The sequence below is a fragment of the Symphalangus syndactylus genome, chromosome 14, assembly GCF_028878055.3.
Source record: "Symphalangus syndactylus isolate Jambi chromosome 14, NHGRI_mSymSyn1-v2.1_pri, whole genome shotgun sequence".
Classification (NCBI taxonomy): Eukaryota; Metazoa; Chordata; class Mammalia; order Primates; family Hylobatidae; genus Symphalangus; species Symphalangus syndactylus.
The window spans coordinates 41,097,443-41,124,096 of record NC_072436.2 but is presented as its reverse complement, the minus strand read 5'-3'; the positions used below and the strand labels follow the sequence as shown (position 1 = coordinate 41,124,096).

Here is a 26,654-nt window from a genome sequence, read left to right as displayed (position 1 = left end):
CACTTCGCCCCACCTTCCTGAAGGTCGAGGAACGCTTTCCCAACATGCTCTGCAGAGAAGTCAAAGATGGCGGCTGTAGCTGCTGTTCGCTGGCTGCGGCTCCGCAGCAGGCTTGGCCAGCCGCTGACGGGTCGGCGGGCGCGTCTGTGTGAACAGGCACGCAGCTGCAGGTAAGAGACGCTTAGGGTATCCGCGAAGAAGACCGCGGAGTCACCTTAGTCCTATGTTTCCCAGCTGGCTGTGGAAGTAGGCACGATGAAGTGGTTTGCTCATGCGCGCCCTTACGGCCGCGTGCCGTTAAAACCAGGTACGCGGAGGTGGCCCTTTGAAATAGGGTTCGCAACGCATTTATTCGTTAGAGAAGTACTTACTGGTTGCTTGCAATATTCTGTAGTTAACACCATCCGCAAAGCTAGGACCCTGCTCTCGTGAAGCTTGCGTTCCAGTGAGTGTGGCTATTAGCAACACTACACCAAATTAAAAATTATCCGCCATTACTCATTTTAACCCAGTCAGGAGGAGGGAGGAGAACGTACAAGATCTTCCCAAATAAAAGGCAGTCTCTGGTCGCCACCGTGGGGACTTTGGCTAAAGAAGTTATCAGGTTTTCATAAAAGCAGAAAAGTCTGAAAGATGTGACCATGCCCTTTGATCTGTGATAGTTATAGCTTAGAACATGTATGACCTAGTTGTGTAATTTTTTTTTTTTTCACTCAGTACAAACAATGGCATTGTGGGAATATGAGAGGCAGTAATTTGTAGTGGAAACTTGCTAAAAGCCTAATTTTATTTTTAGTGTTTGCCATTCACTTAATTGGATGATAGTAGACAGATTTCCTCATCTGCAGACTGGAGTTGGTAATAACCATCCGAAAAGTTTGTGAGGTAGAAGTGGGATATGTAATTTACAATATGTTTTTTATATGTACTCTCCCTTAGTTCCCCTCAAGAAACAGAAACCACTCCATCTGATACTGCAGAAACCTTTGTGCTGCCATTCAGTGCCAGTCCTCCGTTTCCTGGTAGCCATCATTTGCATTTTTCTACTCATTTTGTTTGCCTGAAGTAGAATCTCTCCCTCAGCATCCGTTCTTAAAATAACTGTGATCTCTGTTTTAAGGTCATGAGAAACAAATACTGTGATTTGAAAGAGTTGATCTCTTTCTGAAATGTCCTTAACATAGAGGGGTATTGTTTTAAAATGATACCTGAAACCAGATACTACTGGAGGAAGTATCTTTCTATGCAATCACATCTTGACAATTTTCTGACTGTTACTGATGCCATTTAGTAAGGGGAAACACAAGATAATACTAACCGTGCACATTATCTGTGTGGTGTGTTGACTGTGTTTTTAGAGTGATCAGAACACTTAAACAGAACACTTAAAAACTCAGTCATGGGCCAATGATTCTATATTTTGGTTTAAAAAGGATTTCATATTGAACCTCTGAAAATAGAAAATATCAGCAATTCCAAGTCTAAATCGGGCCTTATGTATTCGGTACGTTCTTGATTGTTGAAAGAAGTGGAATGAAAAGCCATGGGTGATCTTCCCTATGTTGTAATTGCTTTAAGTGAGGTAGTCCTTTCTGATCAGGGCAGTATCTGTATAGAAGCAAGAGCTCACTGAATTGTTCTTTTTAATGTCATAGTGTTTTGGGTTCCTGAAGTTGAAAGTTCTTGCATTTCAAACCAGATTGTTCAAATGCTATTAAAAACTTTCCTCCCCCTCTGCCATTTATGTAATGAGATTGCTTGCTTCCAAAAATTTTGACTAGCCGGGCATGGTGGCATATGCCTGTAGTCCTAGTTACTCAGGAGGCTGAAGCAGGAGGGTCACTTGAGCCCAGGAGTTCACGGGTTCAGTGAGCTATAATTGCACCACTGCACTAAAGGCTGGGCAATGGAGCAAGACCCTGTCTCTAAAAAAAAAAAAAAAAAAAAAAAAGTTTTGATAGTCTTGTCCATATCCTGTATCCATTCGTTAATGATATTGAACATGCTGTACAGACTGTCTTCTCAGCATTCATTGACATGAGTTATCCAGTTTAATCCGTGATAATTGGAAAATTTGGGCTCAAAGTACACACAGGTGGAGGTGAGCTGGGTACTTCATTAATGACTATTAGCTTTGGTTTTTTTGCAGATTTTATTCTGGTAGTGCAACCCTCTCAAAGGTTGAAGGAACTGATATAACAGGTATATTTTAAAATATATTGAATTCTATTTTTATATCAACACGTTGGATTCCATTGTAGTACTAGGAAACTGATTCATGTTTTATTTTTTACATTAGGGATTGAAGAAGTAGTAATTCCAAGAAAGAAAACTTGGTAAGTATTCTATCATGTTCATTCAGCAAATGGTTGAGTTCTTACTATGAGAGAAGTATAAGGGTTAGGTAAGGAGACAGTGACAGGAAGAGCAATAGGAGAGCATTCTTGAAGAGAGTAGCTGAGCGGGGAGAAGCTAGGAGTTTACCCATTTTAATGGGTAACAAGACGTGGGAGAAGCTTCTGTTGTTCACTCCTGAGAGGGCACGGTGATATCTTCCATTTGGAGGAGGGACTCTTGGTGAAGTTGAGCGTGGGTGGATAGTGACCTTGCTTTGGAGGAAATCCTATTCTGGGATTCTGCTGTTAGGACTAGTTAATTCAGATGATTCTTACCTAGAGTTTAAAACAGTCCCCAGTGATAGCAAACTTAAATATTAAAATCAGCCATGGAGAGGGAGGCTTAAGCCATTGTTTGCTTTGCATAATTAAAGGCAAGTCTTGTAGAGCTGAGAGTACAGTGCAGGTGTTTGTCTTTTGTCTTTCTTCTCTATGTATACATGTATATATGCCCACACACATTTGCGCATTTAGGTTACATACATAATTACAACTTACGGAATTTTTGTTTATCAAAACTCACAAGGTCCTCTTAAAAGTTTAGCTAAAAAGACTTGTGGGCTGGATGCAGTGGCTCACGTCTATAATCCTAGCCCTTTGTAAGACAGAAGTGAGAGAACTGCTTGAGGCCAGGAGTTTGAGATCAGCTTGAGTGACACAGCACGACACCCTCTCTACAAATATTTTGTTAAATGGCCAGCTGTGGTGGCACACACGTGTAGCCCAGGCTACTTGGGAGGCTGAGGCAGGAGAATCCCTTGAGCTCAGGAGCTAAAAGTTACAGCGAGCTGTCTTCAAAATAAATATAGAAATTGTATTATGTCTTTTCCACAGGATACCACAGCTGTGCCTTATGTGTTTCAAGATGATCCTTACCTTATACCAGCATCCTCTTTGGAATCTGTGAGTATTTTCATATAATTTTCCAGTATTTTATCTCGCTGGTTTGTATACAACAGTACATAAATAATTTAGTTGTAATAACCTGGGAAAGGTTTACAAATGCTGAGAAATTGATAGACCTTGTGAACTCTTTACTACTTTTTTCAAAAAGATGTACATATCGTCAATGGGGAGAGGATTTTTGGTTTTGGTTTCTAATACTTAGGGCTTTTTCACACTGGAGGGACCCACTCAGTTTAAATGGCTTGCTTTTTGTATATTTCAAGCTGTGTATAAGATGCTAACTGAAATTATATCACAGTAGAAAAGATGGGATAGTCTATAATTTCTAATTGGGATTCTGTGTGTTGTTGCATTTTTTTTTGTGAGGGGGGAGAAATTCTTGCTGAGAGTGTAACTATAATCTTGCTTGAGTTTAAATTACATGTATTTAAATCTTTTTCTTTATATAGCGTTCATTTTCACTGGCAAAGAAATCTGGAGAGAATGTGGCCAAGTTTATTATTCATTCGTACCCCAAATATTTTCAGAAGGACATAGCTGAACCTCATATACCGGTAAGGAGAGGTAGTTACATTATTTACATAATACTATTCTAAATGTAAATTAAACCAGGCTTTCATGGCTAATATTTCAGTAGCCATTTGAATACCCTCAATATTTGGATGATAAGCCTTTTAAAGTGTGGAGTTAGCTTTGATCACAAGACTAACTCTTTAAAATTCTTTCTGTATTTATTTGCTCTTCATCTTAATATTTTCCCCATTTGATTTTTGTGACACCATGCTCTTAGATCTTTAATTCTATGACTGAAGTTTCCTTCACTACCTCTCTTCCTTTTTTTTTTTGTTTTTTTGAAACAGGGCATCATGCTGTCACCCGGGCTGGAGTGCAGTGGTGCAATCATAGCTCACTGCAGCCTGGAACCCCTGGGCTCAAGTGATCTTCTTGCCTCAGCCTCACAAGTAGCTTGGACTACAGGGGTGTGCCACCATGCCTGGCGGATTTTTTTTTAATTTTTAGCTTTTGTAGAGAACAGGGTCTTGTCTCACTGCACTGCCCAGGCTGGTCTCAAATTTCTGGGCTCAAGCAAACACCCTCCTCGGCCTCTGAAATCTCTGGGATTGCAGGTGTAAGCCACTGCTGCTTGCCCTTGATCCGCTTCTTTTTTGGTTTGTTTTTGTTTGAGATGGAGTCTCACTCTGTTGCTCAGGCTGGAGTGCAGTGGCACGATCTTGACTCACTGCAACCTCTGCCGCCCGAGTTCAAGCAATTCTCCTGCCTCAGCCTCCTGAGTAGCTGGGATTAGAGGTGCCTGCCACCGCACCTGGCTAATTTTTGTAGTTTTATTACAGACGGGGTTTACCATCTTGGCCAGGCTGGTCTTGAACTCCTGACCTCGTGATCCACCTGCCTTGGCCTCCCAAAGTCCTGGGATTACAGGTGTGAGCCACCGTGTCCGGCCTTAATCCGCTTCTTAAGCATGGGTATCTTTCTTAGATTGTTATGCTCATTTTCTCTTTTTATTGTGTATACTCTTCTGTTTCAGTGACCCTTATAATCCATTTGGTACTCTTTTGTGTATCTAGCCTCGATCCCTTTACTTTGAACTCCACATTGTATTTCCAGCTCCCTTTTTGTTCTGTAGTTTTGGAGTGAGGATTTATGCAGTGTGGTGGGTATTGTGCTTAGTGCTTGTCCATATAGTGGTGAGCAAAACAGATGTGCCTCTGCCCTCCTGAGTTTGTTGGTGGAAGTACTAATCTCAGACTCATCATATCTAAACTGCTCCCGTGCCCCCACATCTCTCTGCTTCCCAAAGCTCAGAGGGAAACACACACTTCTTGTTTTCATAGTAGAACTTGTAGATAGATGAGGAAGCCAGTGTGATTGTGTAAGTCAAAATATTAAAATCCTGAACTAAGACAGTGGCAGTGGTGGAATAATCATTTGTTGGTTATCTGCTTTCTCCATTAGATTGTGAGTACCCCAAAGGTAGAGAATGCCTTTCGTCTCTGTATCCCCAGTGCCAAGCTTAATGTCTGGGGGTAAAGTAGTAGGCATTCAGAAAGTATTTGAATAAGTTAGTGAATGAGGTAAAATCAGCATACCTTGGGTAGTATTAAATGTTTAGAGGATGCACAGCATTAGAGATGAAGGGTTTAGTTCCATTCCCTGTGAAGACAATCATGTTAAAATGATCAATAGTATCTGGTGCAGGAAACATGAATTGGAGCAGTGAAGTTTTACTTTGGTATGTTGGTGATAAAAATCTTGTCCTAATCGGTTATCCTTTCCTCACCTTTACCTGTTTGTAGTAACTTTAGTCATCTTGTTTTCCTAGTGTTTAATGCCTGAGTACTTTGAACCTCAGATCAAAGACGTAAGTGAAGCCGCCCTGAAGGAATGAATCGAGCTCAGAAAAGTCAGAGCCTCTGTGGACATGTTTGATCAGCTTTTGCAAGCAGGTGACTGAGTTCGATTAAAGCCCCTGTAATAACACGGGCTTTGAAGTGGGCCCCAGTTATATGATCCGATATTTTGAGTAAAAGTTACAGGTCCTGCTATACTTACTCTGCTTTGATGGCTGCGTGCTTTATATTTTTAATAGTTTATTTCATTTTTAGCTTTAGAGTTATTTAAGAATTACAGGCGAAGTAGAATGGCAGCTTTGTTGGTTTATTGTAGCACTGGTAGAGAAATTGTATCACCCTTCTACCTTAGCTTCTGTTTTTAACATTAGGTAGGTGCACAGTGCTCCCAGATTTCCTGTACCCTTTTTCTTTTTTTTGAGATGGAGTCTTGCTCTGTCGCCCAGGCTGGAGTGCAGTGGCGCAATCTCGGCTCACTGCAAGCTACGCCTCCCAGGTTCACGCCATTCTCCCTGCTCAGCCTCCCGACTAGCTGGGACTACATGCACCCACCACCACGCCCAGCTAACTTTTTTGTGTTTTTAGTAGAGGCGGGGTTGCACCATGTTAGCCAGGATGGTCTTGATCTCCTGACCTCGTGATCCACCCACCTCGGCCTCCGTAAGTACTGGGATTACAGGCGTGAGCCACCGTGCTCAGCTTTCCTGGACTCTTTAAGGATGTTTGGAAGATTGGGCCACAACACACAAGAAAGAAATATGTAAAAAGAAAAGCACACTCAACTAGGTTCAGGGGCTTTGATGCTGGTGCCATCTGTGTCACTAATTGTTCTTAGCGTTCAAAAAGTTACTGAATTTCTCAAAGCTTCTAGCTCTAAAATTGTGTGGTTCTCTGAATTGGAGCTGGATGTAAACTTCCGGAGCTACACATGTAAATAGCACAGCTGCTAAGTCACCATGAAGATCTACATATAGCAACATCAGAAGCAGCTGGCATTAAGTTTTTAGAATCTAGAGTGCTATTGGGTGATTTAGAATAAACATGGAAGTGGTGGAAACTGGACTGAATCATTATACACTTGAACACAAGAAACATTTGCAGAAAGCTATATTTGAGAATTTTGGTGTGTACATTGGTACAGCATCAGATGTATGTCTGAGTGATGGCAATAGATTATAATTTAGTGAGGCACTTCCCTCTGCTTGTTAATATGATCGGCATCTGGTGTGAATCTGCATTAAAGTTCTTAGTGCTAAGGCTTGTCTTTTTCTAGTTTTACCCCCTTTATTGGATAGGTTTGTGCAGTCCTTCAGTAAAGACAGGTGTCAGACCCATAGCTCAGTAACAAAGTGAGCTGACATACCAGGGAAAGGATCCTAGAACATTTCATTGTCAGGCCCCTAATAAGTGCAAAACACTGTGCTAGCCATTTCACATACTTAATTCTACAATACCGTATTCATTGGTGTGTTTTATAGTAATCTTATGATGGTAATTATTAGGTAATTTTTCCAGGGTCTCATAGCTTTGAGATGGTGTGAACCAGTTGCTTCTCCATAGCCTGTACCCTCTGCCCTGCTTTCTCTTCTGGACTTTTACATTTCCTGATGGGCATTTTAAATTTATCAATGTATTTTGTTTAGAAAGATAATTTATTGGCTGGGCATGGTGGCTTACACCTGTAATCCCAGCACTTTGGGAGGCCAAAACAGGAGGATTGCTTGAGCCCAGGAGTTCAAGACCAGCCTGGGCAACATAGTGAGAACTCATTGCTACAAAAAATTTAAAAATTAGCCAGGTGCAGTGGCACATACCTGTAGTCGCAGCTGCTCAGGAGGCTGAGGTGAGAGGATCACTTGAGCCCAGAAGTTCAAGGTTGTAGTAAGCTATGATGTCCTTGCACTCCAGCCTGGGTGACAGAATGAGACCCAATCTCAAAACAAAAAGATACATTTACTTTTCTTATAAGATAGCAGATTATATCTCATACTTCCTCCTGTTCCCTTTTTAGCTTTTTTAATGAGTGTCAAGATGGGAACATAATGTTTTGAACAATTTTTAAGAGACTACTATAGTTAGACAATTATGCTAGTATTTCTAGGTAAGTTTTTAGTGAGTATCTGGATCCAAATGGAATAATTCTGCTTGCGTTAGTTCAAATGCACCTGGGCTGGGGGAACTAAGTGGGGATAGTTTGCAGTGTGTTCAGTTTGGTGATGATAATTAAAACCACGAAGTAGTTTGAGGATAATGAGTACATAAAATAAGTGAGCACAGGTCCAAACTTCATCTTGTGTTCCAGTCTTCTACGTCAAATTACATGGTTAATAGGGGTTATGTCCCTGTCTACGTCACTCCAGGTGGTTAAGTTGACGTTGAGTGCGTACAGTAGTGGACAACATTAAGTATGTAGCCATGAAGACCACCGCTAATATAAAAAAATGACGCATTTTAACCTAACAGGCTTTAGTTCTTCATTGTTTCAAGGTTTCTTTCTCTTTCTGTCTCTTGCCCACAGGAACCACTGTGTCTCTTGAAACAACAAATAGTCTCTTGGATTTATTGTGTTGCTATGGTGACCAGGAGCCCTCAACTGATTATCATTTTCAACAAACTGAACAGTCAGAAGCATTGGTAATAACTGTTGGCCTTGGTTTTTTTTTTTTTCCTTAAGCTTCTTTTTGAAGAAATTGCTTTTAAAAATAAGATGAGTTGTTTTGCCATGTTTCAGGGTAGTAGAGATTTGTACTGAGATGTGTGGTACTATAGCCTTGATAAAAAGTGGTACAGGAGGAAGAGAGATTTTAAACAGTTACTTCTGTCCTAGTTTATTTTTAACAATATGTTGTCCTCACCTACTTCATATTAAGGCAAAGCGTTGATCAGAAATGTTTGGGCTGGCCTGTGTCACTTAGAGTAATAACATGATGTCTTCTGGCCAGGGAAAGACTCCATGGCCTGGGCTCCCTCAAAAATTCATACGTGGACTTAGAGGAGAGAACACTGAGCTGGAGTCAGAACAGTAGTGTGCTGGGGACCACCTGTAAGCTGAGTCATAGCCTCTCTCTCGACTCGTGAATTTTACATCTAGAACTAGGTCTCAAATCCTTTGGATCAAATAGAGATGCTCATGTGACATTTTTCATAAGGAGGTATTTATATTTGCAAAAATGTTGAAAACAATCTAGATGTCCAACAGTAGATGATCAAATTATGATAAAAGTTGTGTGGCCATTGAACACATTAGAGTAGATTTGTTTGGGTATGGAAGCATTCATCCAATAAGTGGGAAACAGGCTATCAGCAGTATATATTCCATTTTTGTAAAAATGTTTTTACAAATGCATAAGAAAAAAATCATTTAAAAAGTGTTTCTCGGTGATGGGATTATTGGTGTTTTTCTTCGTTTCTATCTTTTATACTCTTTGCCCAACTAAATGTGGATTTCTTGTTTCCCCCTCAGAGACAGTCTCACTCTATCACCTAGGGTGGAGCGCAGTGATGCTATCATAGCTTACTGCAGCCTTTAACTCCTAGGCTCAAGTGTTCCTCCTTCCTCATTCTCCCAAGTAGCTGGGACCACAAGTGTGGGCCGCCATGCCTGGCTAGTTTTTTTTGGGTGGGGAGGGTGGGTAGACATAGGGTCTTGCTGTATTGCCCAGGATGGTGTCTTTAACTCTGGGGCTCAAGCGATCCTTCAGCCTCCGAAAGTTTTGGGATTACTGACCACTGCACCTGGCCAAATGTGGATTATTTATGTAGAGAACCTTACATTTTTAAAAGTGCATAGGCAGTAGGTTGCAGTTACACCTTGCTTTCCGGAGCATCACTTCGTGAAGCCCTGCTCGGGTTGGCCCTCTGCCTCTCTAGCCCCAGCTCTTGAAGCAGCAGGCTACAGAGCCAGCACTGACCTCTGCAATGCCAACCAAGCCTGTATTGCTCTACGTCAGCCTCATCCCAGACCTTGGTTTATAAATAAAGACAAGATTTAGTCTTGTAAGAGGTCTTGCCGGGTGCAGTGGCTCACACTTGTAATCCCAGCACTTTGGGAGGCCGAGGTGGGTGGATCATGAGGTCAGGAGATGGAGACCATCCTGGCTAACATGGTGAAACCCCGTCCCTACTAAAAAAAAATACAAAAAATTAGCTGGGCGTGGTGGCACGCGCCTGTAGTCCCAGCTACTCTGGAGGCTGAGGCAGGAGAATTGCTTGAACCCAGGAGGTGGAGGTTGCAGTGAGCCGAGACCGCACCACTGCATTCCAACCTGGGTGACAGAGCGAGACTCTTGTCTCAAAAAAAAAAAAAAAGTCTTAGTTTGCTTGGGTGAGTGTTAGGCATTAACTATATGTTGTTTATCTTGCTTTCACCCTAATTATGACAGTTTGTATGGATCAAGCCAGATGTAGTCTCTGAGCAAATATGCTGTGTTGTTTGGTTTTCCTCTATCTGAGGACCAGGACAAACAGGGAACTGGCTTCATCTTGTCTCTACTCTGTCACTTGTTGCTTTGAGAGTCAACTTGGCTTTTCATCTGATTTGCACTTAAGAAATTAACTGTCTAGGTGTAAGCGTTATTGGGCTTCCTCTTTGCCTTCTGTTGGATCTGTGTTTCCTTTATTTTTCTGAGTTCCCTTTGCCTTTCTGATTTTGAGTAGTCTGACTGAGAAATGCATTCCATTGCCTTAACTTTTATTTCTCTTGATGATTATTCATTTCAGGAAGAGGAAAATGATGAGACATCTAGGAGGAAAGCTGGTCGTCAGTTTGGAGTTACATGGCAGTATGTCACACGTAATTAGAACCTTGAATTACAGTGTCTTACAGTGCATGGAATATGCCCCATCACCCCGTGAAGATGTTTTCTTGTGATGTCCTAAAATAATTGATTTTTATTGCCACTATTTGTATTCATACACATTTAGACCGTTTTTCAATAAGGTCTTTATCTCCATTCAACAACACAAGAATCTGTTGAGTGGTTGACCCTTTTTTTCCCCCTCATCTGTTTAACTCAGCATAACTTTCATATGGTGTGGTTCCTTTGGTAGTTTCATTAACAGTGCTACCTTGGAATATATACCTCTAATTCTGAAAGATTTAATACTTTTGTTTACTAAAAATATCATAGACACTAGAGTGTACTGCTAAATTAAGACCACTGACCAACATGCGGACATACACAGCAGTTTGAATGAAAGGTAATAACTTAATTATATTGAAGATTTGCTAGGTGTCTAAAAGGAATATATTTCATGTGAATGTCTGGAGAGGGAAAGCTACCATGATTATCTAAAATTGTTATTGAAGTGATGAATTTGATAGGATGAAAGATTAAATTCCTTGGGGTAAGCTGGACACAGTGCCTCACGCCTGTAATCCTGGCGCCGTGGGAGGCCAAGGCAGGTGGATCACTTGAGGTCAGGGGTTTGAGACCAGCCTGACCAACATGGTGAAACCTCATCTCTACTAAAAATACAACAATTAGCTAGGCGTGGTGGCACGTGCCTGTAATTCCAGCTACTCGGGAGGTGGAGGCAGGAGAATCACTTAAACCTGGGAGGCGGAGGTTATGGAGTGAGAGAAGAGTTAAAAGTACATATGCTAGAATATGACCAGAAGGATCCAAAAGAAACCATTTTGCCTCTGGGAAGTAGTATCTGAAGATTGAAGAAAGGTGAGGAAACTTTACTAGGGACTTTGTCATACAGTTGCATCTTGTTTTTAATAGCATAGATATTTATATACTTGTTTATAAACTTTTCATTTTCAATTCTAATTCTGCCACTTAACCTGCAAAGCCCTGACAACACATTAAGATCGTTAAGTCTTGATTTTCCCCATTTTCAAAATGATAATAACCATAACGCCCTGTAAGAATTGAGATAATGTATGTAAAGTACTTGGCACATTGCCTAGAACATAATAAACCGTCAGTAAATGGTGGTAGCTCTCATTGGTATTTCCTGTTGCCCGGGTTCACATTTACTCTCTTGTGTCTAGAGCAAAAAACAACGCTGAGAGAATCTTTTCTCTAATGCCAGAGAAAAATGCCCATTCCTATTGCACAATGATCCGAGGAATAGTGAAGGTACATTTGTTTTATTTATTTTTGTCTTTCATTTCCACCGATCAGGGTGTTTCAGCCTCAGAACCACTAACATTTTGGGTCAGGTAATTTGTTGTGGGGTCTGTCCTGTGCATTGTAGGATGTTAGTAGCTCCCTGGCTTCTACCCACTGGATGTGAGTAGTACACTCCTCCCCGACTTTCAGTTGTGACAAATAAAAATATGTTGAGGCATTACCAGTGGATAGAAAACCCCACTGCACTAGAGTATGAGCTTCATGAGAACAGGAGCCTGATCTATTGAGCCTGAGCTATATTACCAAACTCTGGGACAGAAATGTGCAAGGACTTCTTAAGTAAATGAATTTGATGATGCTTAATTTTTCCTTTTCCTTTTCCAGCACCGAGCTTGTGAGCAGGCATTAAACTTGTATACTGAGTTACTAAACAACAGACTCCGTGGTGAGTTTAAGAACTCCCCTCCGTCCTTTTCTCCGTTTCCTTCTTTCTCTTAATTGTCTGTGTGAAGACTTTGGATTTTGCCTCAGTCATTGGCCTACACTTTGCCTTTTCCTGAGGCATAGATGATTGAAGCAAGAGTAGAGATCCAGAGAGGAGAGTAGTTTTGCAGTTTTGCGGACATGTGATTAACCAAGGGACACATAGGAATGACTGCTTTGCCTTAAACTCAGCCATTTAGGGATTAATCTTCAACCCCAAATTTTATCACTTTATTCTTTTACAGCTGATGTATACACAGTTAATGCAATGATTGAAGCAACAGTATTTGTGATAAATGAGAAATTTGAGGAAAAATGGAGTAAAATACTGGTAAGGAGGAATCCTCAGTTTATTTTTTAATAGGGCTTAGATACTCTTTACCAGAAATACATGGGCTGGCCAGGTGTGGTGGCTCAAACCTGTAATACCAGCACTTTGGGAGGCTGAGGTGGGCAGATCACCTGAGACCAGGAGTTTGAGACCAGCCTGGCCAACATGGTGAAACCCGTCTCTACTAAAAGTACAAACAATTAGCTGGGCATGGTGGTGCACACCTGTAATCCCAGCTACTTGGGAAGCTGAGGCAAGAGAATTGATTGAACCCGGGAGGTGGAGGTTGCTGTGAGCAGAGATCGCACCATTGCACTCCAGCCTGGGCAACAGAGCAAGACTCCATCTCAAAAAAAAAAAAGAAGTACATGGGCTGGAGACAGCATTGATGAGCATGTGTATGGCAGTCACTGTGTAGCAGTTACCTGCTCACTACCCTTTCTGCAGCCCTGGAACTCAGCTGTGTCTGGCATATAAGAAGAAAAAGTCACTTGACCCAGAGTATACAGCTAGAATTCTGGACCATTTTATTCATTTATTTTTCATAGTAGTTTTTCTGTTACAAAGTAATGCATATTTGTTGTCAAATCCTATCAGGTATAAGTTCAAAAAGTTGAAATCACTGGGTTGATTCTTGCCTAGTAACTTTAGAAACGGCTGGGCATGGTGGCTCATGCCTATAATCCCAGCACTTTGAGGCTGAGGCGAGTGGATTACCTTAGGTCAGGAGTTTGTGACCAGCCTGACTAACATGGTGAAACCCCGGCTCTACTACAAAAATACAAAAATTAGCCAGGCATAGTGTTGCACGCCTGTAGTTGCAGCTACTCAGGAGGCTGAGGCAGGAGAATCGCCTCAACCCATGAGGCAGAGGTTGTAGTGAGCCAGGATCACGCCACTGCACTCCAGCCTTGGCAAGAAGAGCGAAACTCTGTCTCAAAAAAAAAAAAAACCACTTTTTTATATCATACTAGTCTATTATTTTTGCGTCTTTTCTTGGAAAACTCTCCTAGGTAGAAGACTGAAGACAGTTGACCACCTCTATCAAGTGGGGTGGGTGTTTGAATTAGCAGGCTCCTTTAAAAGGCAGAATCATGGAACCTGCTAATCAATAAACAGTTCTTAAAATAGGGATATAGTTACTAACCTGCTTTAAACATAAGCAAGAAAGCTAAATTCTTTATTTTGTATGAAACATAGATTATTGGACAGATTACCCAGACACGAAAGATATTTGTTGTTTTTTATTCAACTAGGAGCTGCTAAGACACATGGTTGCACAGAAGGTGAAACCAAATCTGCAGACTTTTAATACCATTCTGAAATGTCTCCGAAGATTTCATGTGCTTGCAAGATCGCCGGCCTTACAGATTTTACGTGAAATGAAAGCCATTGGAATAGGTGAGGATGCGCCCTTGAGTACTCTGAGGACAGAGACTGTGCCAGCCAGAGGTTTCAGGGCTACATAAGCAAAGAGCTTTAAATTATTCTTCTGCTTACATAATATGTTGGAAATTTTCTTTCCACGTTTGGCACACTTAATTACATGTACTTATTATAGTGGGAGTGCCTTCATCATCTTAGTGTTCATTAGTATTTTAGGTGCTTTGTTTATGGATCTGTTGAATCTGAGGAGAAGTGATTGCTTTGAGTTAGCTAGTTTTAAATTCATGACATTTTCCCAGCATAATTAGGTATTTGAACCTAAGTGTGTGCTAGTGTATTGTATATTTTTCATTAATTACTTTATTGAAAGTTGCTTTGGGAATCAATTCACTTCAATATGTTTTACTGTTCTCAGTGAAGAATGTGACTAGTAAGTATTTGGACTTTCAAAAAGTGATACAGTCTTCATGATAGTTTTTCACCTTTACATTAATGAGTTGGAAAATATCTTTGTTCAAAGGAATAGAAATGCATATTTTGCTTAAATATTAACAATATGTTTTTAATTCAGTGTGTCTCAGTAAACTATATTTTGGATTGCTGTGGTTTTACCTCATTGTTTATTTTTTCTATCTACCTGGTAATTTGAGAACCCTCGCTTGCAAACATATCACCATATTATTCAGCTGTTCGATCAACCTGGTATATATGGCCTTAAATTGTGTTAATTTATATAGAAAATTGACCAGCTTTCTTGAATTTATGTGATTAATTGTTGTAGGTTATCTTCTCTGCATATGAATTAAGAAAAGAGAATTTGTAAATTAACCTGTACAGCCTGAGCAGAAAGTTCTGCCTTTTTTTTTAGAGACAGGATCTTGCTCATTGCAGCCTTGAACTCCTGGGCTCAAACAGTCCTCCCTCCTCAGCCTCCTGAGTAGTTAGGATTACAGATGCCCACCAGCATGCCCAGCTGATTTTTTTTTTTATTGGACAGGGTCTTACTACCTAAAATTATTCTTGAGGGTAGCAATCTTGTTTGTGGTCTAAAACTTGAGCTGGAGGGGTGAGGGTTATGGATTGTAGTGGCAGTGATGTTGTACAAACAGGAATTGGGTAGAATGTATTTTGGTTGAAGTTCCTTTCGTTCTCTGGAGCTATGCTATTTAATACCGTAGCCACTAGCCACATGTGGCCAGTTAATTAAAACTAAGTAAAAGAATAAATTATTTTGTCACATTAGTGCTCAGTAGCCATGTGTCTAGTGGCTACCATGTTCAGTGATGCAGATTTAGAACATTTCCATCTTTGCCAAAAGTTTGTGGACGTTGCTGCTCCAGAAGAAGGGTAAACTTATTGCGAAGCGTTTTGGGAGGACCTCAAGGCTCCATTCGTTGTCCACTTTTAGGTCAGTTCCAGTGGGAGCTCTGCTCTGTAGATGGACTTTGAAGAGAGACACACCTGAGCTGAGATGTCCACTCTACCATTTATTACCAGCTATGTCAAAGTGACTGGATACCTACCTGAGGAATAGCAGCAGGGTGTGGTAGTTAAATGAGTTCCACACCGTGTCTGCTACTGTGCTTGGAAGGCACATATGAGGCACTCAAAATCTTTTGGGTCTTATCCATTATCCCCAGCCTAAGAAATAACCCTGGAGTTCAGAATTGACAGTTCTAGTCATTCTTTCTTGTGGATAGACTATAAAAATTACAGAAGGGAACTTGATTCTCTCTGGTTTGGAGGACTAACTTTGTGAAATCCATATCCTCACCTGTATAGGCAAATTTTATCTTTAGGAAAAGGAACCAAACAGTTAATTGACTATACCTTGGAAACAGGTAAACAGTTTCCATAATTGTGTCCCCTAAAATTTTGTTCAACCTTGGTGAGATTGTGATGGAGCTAGTATTTCTGACCCCAAAGTATGTTCCTTTCCTCTATAACTCTCATCACTGGTTCAGTTGCTAATCAAAGTCAGATGTACTTACATTTCATAAGTAACAGCCAGGACTGGGGGATGGGGGATCTGGGGGAGCTGTGTTGGTTTGTCTTATGTATATAAATTGCCTGTCTGCAACAGTAATTTTGGCTTACGCCTGTAATCCCAGCAATTTAGGAAGCCGAGACAGGAGGATTGCTTGAGCCCAGGAGTTTGAAACCAACCTGGACAACATAGAGAGACCTCCATGTCTACTGAACATGAAAAAAGTAGCTGGGCATGGTGGCGCATCCCTGTAGTCCCTGCTATTCAGGAGTATGAGGCAGGAGGATTGCTTGTGGCCAGGAGGTTGAAGCTGCAGTAACCTGCGTTTGTCCCCCTGCACTCCAGCCTAGGTGACAGAGGAAGACGCTGTCTCAATAGTAATAATAGTTTCTAGGAATTTACCCAAAAGAGAGAGCCTAAAATAACCTAGAAACAATACATTGAAAAGAGAATATTATGTAACTAATAAAATTAAGAATGTTAGCAAAGGGAAGCATGCCTGAGTAAATTGTGAAACTCTATCTGTACTGTCATTACAGCTCTACTACCACGACATACAGCACAGGTAGGGAAAGGAGTGTAGAGAAATATTTGACTGGGAATATTGCAGATGATTTTCTGACGTATTAGTGCTCAGCTCATGTTATTTTTAAGAACTGCCCTGTCCATTAATTCTAGTTTACTTTTTCTTGACCTCATTCTGATTATATTTAAAGGGAACACAAATGATTACTAGCAAAAAACATTTTTGGCCGGGTGCAGTGACTCATGCCTGTAGTTCCAGCACTTTGGGAGGCTGAGGCGGGCAGATCACGAGGTCAGGAGTTCAAGACCAGCCTGACCAACATGGGGAAACCCTGTGTCTACTAAAAATACAAAAAATTAGCCAGGCGTGGTGGCGGGGGCCTTAGTCCCAGCTGCTCGGGAGGCTGAGGCAGAAGAATCACTTGAACCCGGGAGGTGGAGGTTGCAGTGAGCCAAGATTGTGCCATCGCACTCCAGCCAGGGCAATAGTGCAAGACTCCGTCTCAAAAAAAAAAAAAAAAAATTGTTTTTCTAAGTATGCTGGTTTGGTGAGGGAGTGTGTGTAACTGTCTGCCGCCCACTCCAGTATGTCAGGCTTCATATGAAGAGACTAAAGGAAGGGGAAAGTCTCAGTGGAGCACATGAACAGAGACCTGTGATTATTCCAGATTTTACAGAGAATTGCTCTCTGCAGGGTATAGTGGTTCCTTTAGCAAGCATTGGCCTCCACCAAGCTCTCTGCGAGGACCCAGGCTGGAGGTGGAGGAAGGAGAAATGTGTCCCTTTGTATTAGGTACTGTGAGTTTGGTGGTGGTAAAGGAAGTGGATTAAACACATTTGCTTTCTTGTTCTGCAGGAAACCCTTCAAAGAGATCATCCTTCATCATTTATGATATAATGAATGAATTAATGGGAAAGAGATTTTCTCCAAAAGACCCGGATGATGGTATGTATAGAAATCACTTGTGTTTTCCTCCTCTAAAGACAGAGGGCTGGTTTCCCTGAGTGCCAGTTAGAGGCCTTGTGATCACTATAGCTTAGAAGTATTTTTTTATTTTATTTTTAAATAAATTTGAGTACATAGTAGGTATATATAGCTTAGTAATATTTGCCATGATCTTTCTGAGAAAGCCAAAATGTCTGTGGCACGTTCCTGCCTCTCAAGTTTTTACGTTCTTAGCTTTATCTTGATGTTACCAGTTTTGTTGGCAGGATTTTTGTTAATGTTACTGACTTGAAAATATATTTATCCATTGTAACCAAAGCTCTTGTGAACTTTGATTTTCAGATAAGTTTTTTCAGTCAGCCGTGAGCATAGTAAGTATCATTTCTTTATTAATTCGCTATCCATTTCCTAAATTAATCTGTAACTGGAGGGTTCTCCCTGGTTCTGTTCACTTTCTAACTCTTGTGTTCATGTCTTTGCTTCTGTTTTTTCTTCTGTCTCTAAAATCTATAATTTGTTTTTCTTTGAAATGGAGGTTCACTGTGTCACCCACGCTGGAGTACAGTGGCTCACCACAACCTCTGCCTCCTGGGTTCAAGCAATTCTCCTGCCTCAGCCTCCCGAATAGCTGGGACTTCAGGTGTGCACCACCATGCCTGGCTAATTTTTGTATTTTTTTTGGTAGAGATGGAGTTTCACCATGTTGACCAGACTGGTCTTGAACTCCTGACCACCTCCCAAAGTGCTGGGATTACAGGCCTGAGCCAACACGCCTGGCCTAAAATCTGTACTTTTCAATCTCATACTATCCCTACCCTTTGTTTATTGTTTACATTGACGTTTTTCATGCCCCTGAATATTATGAATTTTCATAATATTTCAGATTTGCCTGTTAGTTAAAATTGATAATGGTTTTTATTTTAATTTATTTAATCATGCTTATCATAGGAAAAATTTCAAGCAGTTCTAGGATGAACCCTGTTCCCTAAGGGTAATTTAATTGCTTTACTATTAGATTGGTGCAAAAGTAATTGTGGCCTTTGCCATTAATTTCCATGGCAAAAACCGAAATTACAAAAGCTGCTACTTTCAATGGCAAAAACCACAATTACTTTTCACCAACCTAGTATTTAGTGTGGATCCTCGCAAGGTTTTTACTGTGGGTACTCAAGTGTATGTATATCCAGGCATACTTTCAGGGTGTTTTATTTATTGACAGCAATCAGTATTTCATAGTAAGAACTATAATTTAACTTTCCTGTGAGTAGATTTTGGAGTTACTTCATGGAGATTTTTACTAGTCCAGACTCTGCACTACAGGTGTCTTTTGTGCACTTGACCAGGTGTTGTTATAGGATTAATTTCTAATGGTATAATTGCTAAATTAAAATAATACTGTAATAAATTTCACAGAACTTGGGATTTGTCTCCCCCTCATTTCTTGTAACTTATTTGCTGTCGACCAATAATACGTTGAGTCAACATTAAGTATTTTCACAAGATGCTCTACTGTTTTTATTTATTTGTGAACCACTGGCTGACGGTATCAGAGTGATACTTACTACTTGCAAATTTTCAGTGCTCATCTCTCAGAGATCTAGAACTTGCCTACCAAATACATGGCCTTTTAAATACCGGAGACAACTGGAAATTCATTGGACTTGAACATCATCGTAATTTCTATTAGTAAGTGTGTTGGAAACGTATCCTTTTTCATGAGTTACCAGATTCTGCAAGTGGGAGGCTGTTGACGTCCCTTCATACCTCACCTCTGGTTTCAGGCAGCATGCCAATGATCTAATAGGACATGTTAATTGAGCACTTAGGAATTAAAGCAGTGGTAAAACTGCCAGATTTGAAAGACTAGTTTGTGTCCTTTAAGGGTTTTCTTTTTTTTTTTCTGCAACACTGTAAAATCTACATATCTTTTTCCTCTACCCACTCTCATTTTACATTTTCAAGTTGTTATAGCATGGTGAGCCCTGAAGATTTCCTCTCACCTCCCTTGCTTTTGTATTCAAAGATCAAGATACTGGAACCCAGAGATACTCCCTAAATGGGTTTGCTTTTAGGCAGATAAGAACATGAATTTAAGAAGGCAGCATGTTAACAGATGTGTGAGAATTGTTTTCTGTGTATCCAAATCCTTGTTTCACGTTGAATGTTTTTAAAATGAATTTGAAATTCAGTATTCACTATGACCTAAGAGTATACAAAGGAAACAGTTAGAAATGACCAGTTGAGGGTAGGGTGTTTAATTGAGAAGTCAGCACATACTGGCAGCTCTTAAACCAAATAATTGGCTCATTTAACTTCAAATTGTAAGTATTTTGAAATTCTTTGTAACATATAATATGCTGTAATTTAAATCCTTATTTCCCCTTTTGTTAGACATAGGGACTTTAGACTAAACATACTTTTTGCCTTCGTCACAGTTCCAAGTTCTTCGATTTGATTTGTCTAATGGAACAAATTGATGTCACCTTGAAGTGGTATGAGGACCTGATACCTTCAGTAAGATAGTTCATTTATTACTTGTTATTTATCATTCTAGATGAATTGGGTTTCTGCAGATTAATGCTTTAAAAATGTGTTTCTCTTAATCAGGTCTACTTTCCCCACTCCCAAACATTGATACATCTTCTCCAAGCATTGGATGTGGCCAATCGGCTAGAAGTGATTCCGAAAATTTGGAAAGGTCAGTTTTACTTTTTATGTGTCCAGGTGCATCTCACCTCAGTATCCTCTATTTTGATAAGGAATGTGCTAACATTACTGTTAGGGATGAAAACTTCCATTTTGACTGAACTGAATGTGTTAGTTGAGATCTACTTCAAGGTCATGTGCTCATGTTGCATGTTGGCTATCAGGAGAAAAATTTGTTGAAAATGACTTAAGTCAGTCCCTTCGTGACATAGGAATGAGCTGAGTTTTGTGCACCTGTTGTGGGATATGACCCAAAGAAAATAAATGCTAATGACGTGGCAGACCCTAAGTCTGAATAAAGGTTTTTGACCCGAAAGCCTGTGTGATTCCTCTCTGCCAGTGTTGCCTCACTTTGCCAACCACAGTCAGTGATGATTATGTTTCCAAGTAATAGCCATGAGCATAGCGAATCATGCGCATGTGTGTCTTATGTGTATAACTTGGCTGCAAAATGAAATAGATACTCTGTATCTTTCACTAGGTGACCACTGTACTATAAAGTCAGTAGGCTCTAGTCCTGCCCTCCTGCTTCACACAAGTGCTCTCATGAGTAATAAAAGTATATCAAAAATTCCCAAGTGCTATAAAACAACGTCTTACCACGTGGAGCTGGTGGCCGCTCCCATGTAGTGCACATGCCGTGATGGACACGTCACTGGAACAAGGCCCAGGCATTGGCTTTTACATTTGTTCCACTGTGAATCCTGGTGGGTTTCTGGAATCCTGGGATAAGCCTAGAATAAATAACAGCAACTTATTTTTACCCACCAAAAAATAGGTTGACAGTGAACAAGAGAGTGTTGGTTTTACATAACAATGATCACTCCTTGTTCCTTTCTTGTTTCAAGATAGTAAAGAATATGGTCATGCTTTCCGCAGCGAGCTGAGAGAAGAGATCCTGATGCTCATGGCAAGGGACAAGCACCCACCAGAGGTAGGCCTGTAACTCACCAGCCAGTATATCCTCCCATACTGAGGTCTTCTTAAGGCTAGCTTCCCCGGTTTCACCGGCCATTTTGGAGAGTTCTGCCACCCAAACCCATATTTGAGTGATGATACATCTAAGCATATCTTGCCCTTAGCAGAAATCTGTTCTTAAAGTTGCCCTTTTTCCTGTAGTCCAAAGCAAGCAACATGAAATTAGCTTCTATCTTCAGCTTGCTTTTTAAAAAATCTCCATCTACAAAGGAAATGCATAGCTGAATTTGAAAGTTGTGGCTAATCAAAATACTTAGGACAGGGTCCTTTTTTTATTAAATTACTTGTGTGCTATACACATAATATATTCAAATGGTAAAATGCATTGCTCAGATTTTAAGGATCCTGTGTTAAGTCTCCTGAACTGAAATTCTCATAAAATCAGTTAGGCAGTTCTGCTGACTCCTAAAGCTTCTCAGCTTCAGGTGGCATTTGCTGACTGTGCTGCTGATATCAAATCTGCGTATGAAAGCCAACCCATCAGACAGACTGCTCAGGATTGGCCAGCCACCTCTCTCAACTGTGTAGCTATCCTCTTTTTAAGGGCTAGGAGAACTCGGGAAGCCTGATGAGTACAGTACCACAAGTATACACTTAGAAGCTTTTGTATTTGGATCGAAAACATTGACCCACGCTGGTAGAGGTTCTTTCATTTAGCCATATAACAAGTATTTGATTTGGGAACTTGCAAATAACAACTAAAAAGCAAACTTTTGGAAGAAGACAATATGCATGATGTCGTTGAGATAAGGCATAGTTCTCTGAAACCATAGGCTGAGAATTATCTTTCTACTTTTTGTGTCTATGGACAAGTCAGTCACTAAACCTCATTACTCCACTTGACTAAAGATCAAAGAAATATATGATCAAAGAAACGTAGTTTTGAAAATGTTTTGGTCATTTGGGTTATGGAAGTATTTTTGGATGCTTCTCCCATCCCACTCTCCAGCTGAAAATGTGGGCTGTGTACTTAGACTTCTGGAAGCTGGCATTTACGCACATTAACTAAACTTGGCCTTGACCACAACCCATCCTTGGTTGGTGCCACTGTGTTCTGGTTATGTTTTTATCAGCACTTCGTTCACATACTAATTTTTGGTGTTTGTGAATGGGAACCTTATGCATATTCATGTTTCCAAAAATGAGCAAAAGGATCTTTTGTAGAGGTAGTGACAGGTGGTTTTCCTGTATTTTGTTTTGTATATAAATGTGTGTTCTGAGAGTCATAAGTGGGGGGTGCTTGTGCATGGCTCCTTGTACAAGAAAGTAACTTTATTTGAACATCTGATTGCTAGTCAACTATCTCCAGGAAAAGACGATGAAGGCTTGTTTTTGAGGTGTGGCTCACACACGTCTCTCTAGCAACTATATTGCTAGTGACAGAGACGTATGATATTTGCATTTGGTTGTTAGCGCAGGCAGTTTGGCACACACTTGATACGACCAGGCTGTGATGATTGGCGCAGGGGTACGGACCTCAGCTGAGTCATGGGAGCTGAGTGTATGTGTTTCTCCTTTGTCCTGCGTGTGGCAGGCTGATGGGGAGCACTTACATGAGACTGTTGCCTCAATCTGAGCCTGCACTTCATAACAGAATTCTAAGACAGACTGAACCCCTGCCGTACTTTAAGAGAGGGAGACAGCATGGTTCTGTTCTATGCCTCTTTTCCAGCTGTGCACAGGATGGATTCCCTCCTTAGAAGGACAGTGGTGATCCCTTTTCCAAAATGCTTGAGACCAGAAGTGTATGGGGTTTTCGATTTTGGAGCATTTTTGGATTAGGAATATTCAACCTATATCAGCAAATCTCGACATTGGCAGCATATCAGATTTACCTGTGAAAATTGCAGTGTAGATTCGTTTGGGGAGTTTAAGCACCTGCGGTGATTCTCACGTACACACAGGGCTGGGAGCTAGTAGAACCCACAGATGTGTGTCTTTGGGAGCTTACAGTGTAGTTAAGAAAAGGGCATTTAGTCTCTGATTTCAGAGGGAAGACAGCTATAGTATCTGATTGCCTTGTTTTTCTAATAGTATTCATAATCTTCTTCCTTTCTTGAGCAGGAAAATGTTGGGGCTTTTCAGGAAGCATAATAAGATTCCTAGGTAAGTTGAAATCAACCAGCTCTCTTTGGGTACAGCCTGGAAGTAGCCACATTTGGAATTTCTTCACCAGCCTTAGCCACTACATTTGGGCACTCTGCTGTTAGGCAAGCATACCGTCGACTCCCTACTATCCAGGGCATCCTGAGGCAAGCAGTTTTTTATCTGTGCTCATGGATCATCATCCATTGGGGCTACATTGAATAGATCATCATGAAGTCATATTGAATGAATGTTGATAATCCCTTTGGCCCTGTAGACTTTGTAACCTCGCTGGAAACAAACAAAAATAAATGTTAGACTTCATCTAATTTTGTCTCCAGAAATACTGTTGGGAATTCTATTACTGAACTTACACTGGATCTTGCCTATAAATATTTTACTGAAGGGGTTGGAGAAAGTTCACACTTTGCCTTTCTTTTACAGAAGTGAGTTGCTGAATGAGCTTATGGACAGTGCAAAAGTGTCTAACAGCCCTTCCCAGGCCATTGAAGTAGTAAAGCTGGCAAGTGCCTTCAGCTTACCTGTTTGTGAGGGCCTCACCCAGACAGTGATGAGTGATTTTGCAATCAACCAGGAACAAAAGTAAGTGGGCACCATGAAGCAAAGTTTGTAAAATGGAGACCTTTTGTCCATCTGCCCATTCAAAATGTTCATAGCTTTCTATCCCTTCTATTTCCTTGCAAAAAGTCAGAATGTAGTAATTTAATGACTATTTCATTTGTCATGCAAGTCAGGAAAGCCTATAGATTTGACTGTTAGAACATTTTTGTTTCTAATATAGTGTGATGCAGCTGCAGGGTCCCTTTTTCTGATTTCAAAACTGACAGGCTATAGGTGAGTGTCAGAGACACCGAGAACCCCAGCACCCAGTTGAATTGCAGTGTAATCCTCCATTTTCTTTTCTTAACAGGGAAGCCCTAGGTAACCTAACTGCATTGACCAGTGACAGTGATACTGACAGCAGCAGTGACAGCGACAGTGACACCAGTGAAGGCAAATGAAGGTGGAGATTCAGGAGCAGCAATTGCCTCACCATAGCTGCTGGAATCACACCTGAGAACTGAGATATACGAATATTTAACATTGTTACAAAGAAGACAAGATACAGATTTGGTGAATTTGTTACTGTGAGGTACAGTCAGTACACAGCAGACTTACGTAGATTTAAGCTGCTAATTTGTTACTTAATAACGATCTATTAATGCACCATTAAAGGCTTAGCATTTAAGTAGCAACATTGCAGTTTTCAGACATGTGGTGAGGTCCGTGGCTCTTGTCATCAGGATAAGCCTGCACACCTACAGTGTCGGTGAGCTGACCTCACGATGCTGTCATCGTGCGATTGCCCTCTCCTGCTGCTGGACTTCTGCCTTTGTTGACCTGATGTGCTGCTGTGATGCTGGTCCTTCATCTTAGAAAGGTGTTCATGCAGTTCTATCACAGTTGGGGTTGGGTCAGTAGTTTCCCAATTTCAGGATATTTTGATGTCAGAAATAATGCATCTTAGGAATGACTAAACAAGATAATGGCAGTTTAGGCTGCACAACTGGTAAAAATGACTGTAAATAAATGTTGTAATTAGTGTACACATGTGCATTTCTGTTAATATAGCCGCTGCCATCGTTTTCTAACTTGAATAGCCATGAACGTTTCATGTCTCCCTTTTTTTTTTGTCTATAGCTGGTACCTATTTTAGTGGTTGAAATGAGAGCTAGTGATGACAGAAGGATGTGGAATATCTTCTTGACATCGCGTATTGCTGGTAATCAAGTTGGTAATGACTACTTCTAGCATCTCTTACCACTATGACTTAAATGGTCCTGGAAGGCAGTAAGTGGAGGTTTGCAGCATTCCTGCCTTCATGAGGGCTTCAACCACTGACCACTTTGAACATACCTGGCTCCCAGATTTACTTAGGTACCCCATGAGTTGTCCACATGAGCAGCTTCATCTTTACCTTGCCAGAGTTGACAATTATGGGATGCTCTAGTCTACTTATACTTGTGTTCCCATCTGTCTGCCATCCTCTGAAGGCCAGGACCCAGTCATACATCCTTAGGAACCAAAGTGTGGTTTGTGTTTTCTCTTGGAATGTCAGGTCTTAAGGCATTTAATTGAGGGACAAAAAAAAAAAAAAAAAAAAAAAAAAAAAAAAAGCCGATATAGTAGCTAGCTACTTAAGCATCCATGGTTATTGCTCCGTATCAAAGCAGATTTGCAGGACAGAGAGAGTAAATTAGGCTTCAGTCTTGGTTTACAGCTTCCAAGGAGAGCCTGGCCACCTGAAAGGTTAACTCGGTCCCTTCCTGTCTCTAGTTCATCAGCACCTGCAGATGCCTGACTCTTGTTAGCCTTACTATTCAATACAGTCGTTAGATTCATGGTATGCCTCTTCCTATCCGGGCACCAATTCTGAATCACCGTGTTGCTCTGCAGCTAGAGTTGATAGGAGAAAATCCATCTGGGTAGATGGCCCATGAATTTGTAGTAGACTTTCAAAATGAGTGATTTGTTAGCTTGGTACTTTTAAGTTTGTGGTACAGATCCTCCAAACCCATACTCTGAGCAATTAACTGCCTTGAACATAGAGAAAAATGAAGGCCTCACAGGATGAGTCTGCATTCTCCGTAAATGCTTATTTTATCATAGTCTTTAGCCTCTACTATCAGTAAAACGTTCTGTTTGGCTGGGTGTGGTGACTCACACCTGTAATCTCAGCACTTTGGGAGGCAGAGGCGGGAGGATCACTTAGGTCCAGGAGTTCGAGACCAGCCTGGGCAACATAGTGAGACACCGGATCTACAAAAAAATAAAAAGCCAGACCAGTGGTATGCATCTGTGTCCCAGCTAATCAGGAGGGTGAGATGGGAGGATTGTTTGAGCCTAGGAGAGGGAGGTTGCAGTGAGCCGTGATTGCACCACTGCACTCCAGCCTGGGCAACAGAGCAAGACCCTGTCTCGGAGAAACCAGAATTTCGGAAGAGCAAATGGGGCTGAGTGCGGTGGCTTATGTCTGTAATCCCAGCACTTTGGGTGCCAACGTGGATTACCTGAGCCCAGGAGTTTTGAGACCAGCCTGGGTAACAGTGAGACCCCCCTCCCTACAGAAGATTTTAATAATTATTTGGGCGTAGTGGTGCATGCCTGTAATCCCAGCTACTCTGGAGACAGATGGGGGGATTGCTTGAGCCTGGGAAGCTGAGGCTGCAGTAGCCATGATTGCACCACTGCATTCCAGCCTGGTTGACAGAGCGACCCTTGTCTCCAAGAAAAAAAGAAGCAAATGGGATTAAGGACTCTCATGGAATGGGAAGGGGAAAGGGAATCTTACTATATGTGGAATAAACTTGCTCAGTGTTGCCACAGAGTTACATTACCAATGTGTAGAAGTCAGAAACTAGACTTCTAGTTTGGTTCAACATTTGAGGATTGTTTTATAGCCATCAAAGTAT

General features: G+C 41.0%; 1 non-coding gene and 1 pseudogene across 1 annotated transcript; both read left to right on the top strand.

Annotated features, from left to right (window-relative positions):
* The first annotated feature begins 30 nt into the window (after positions 1-30).
* On the top strand, positions 31-24,788 carry LOC129462785 (small ribosomal subunit protein mS39-like; annotated as a pseudogene).
* LOC129463340 (small nucleolar RNA SNORD94) lies at positions 22,541-22,677 on the top strand. The gene has a single exon (XR_008651128.1). It is a non-coding gene; the product is annotated as a small nucleolar RNA SNORD94 (small nucleolar RNA).
* Positions 24,789-26,654: the final 1,866 nt, after the last annotated feature.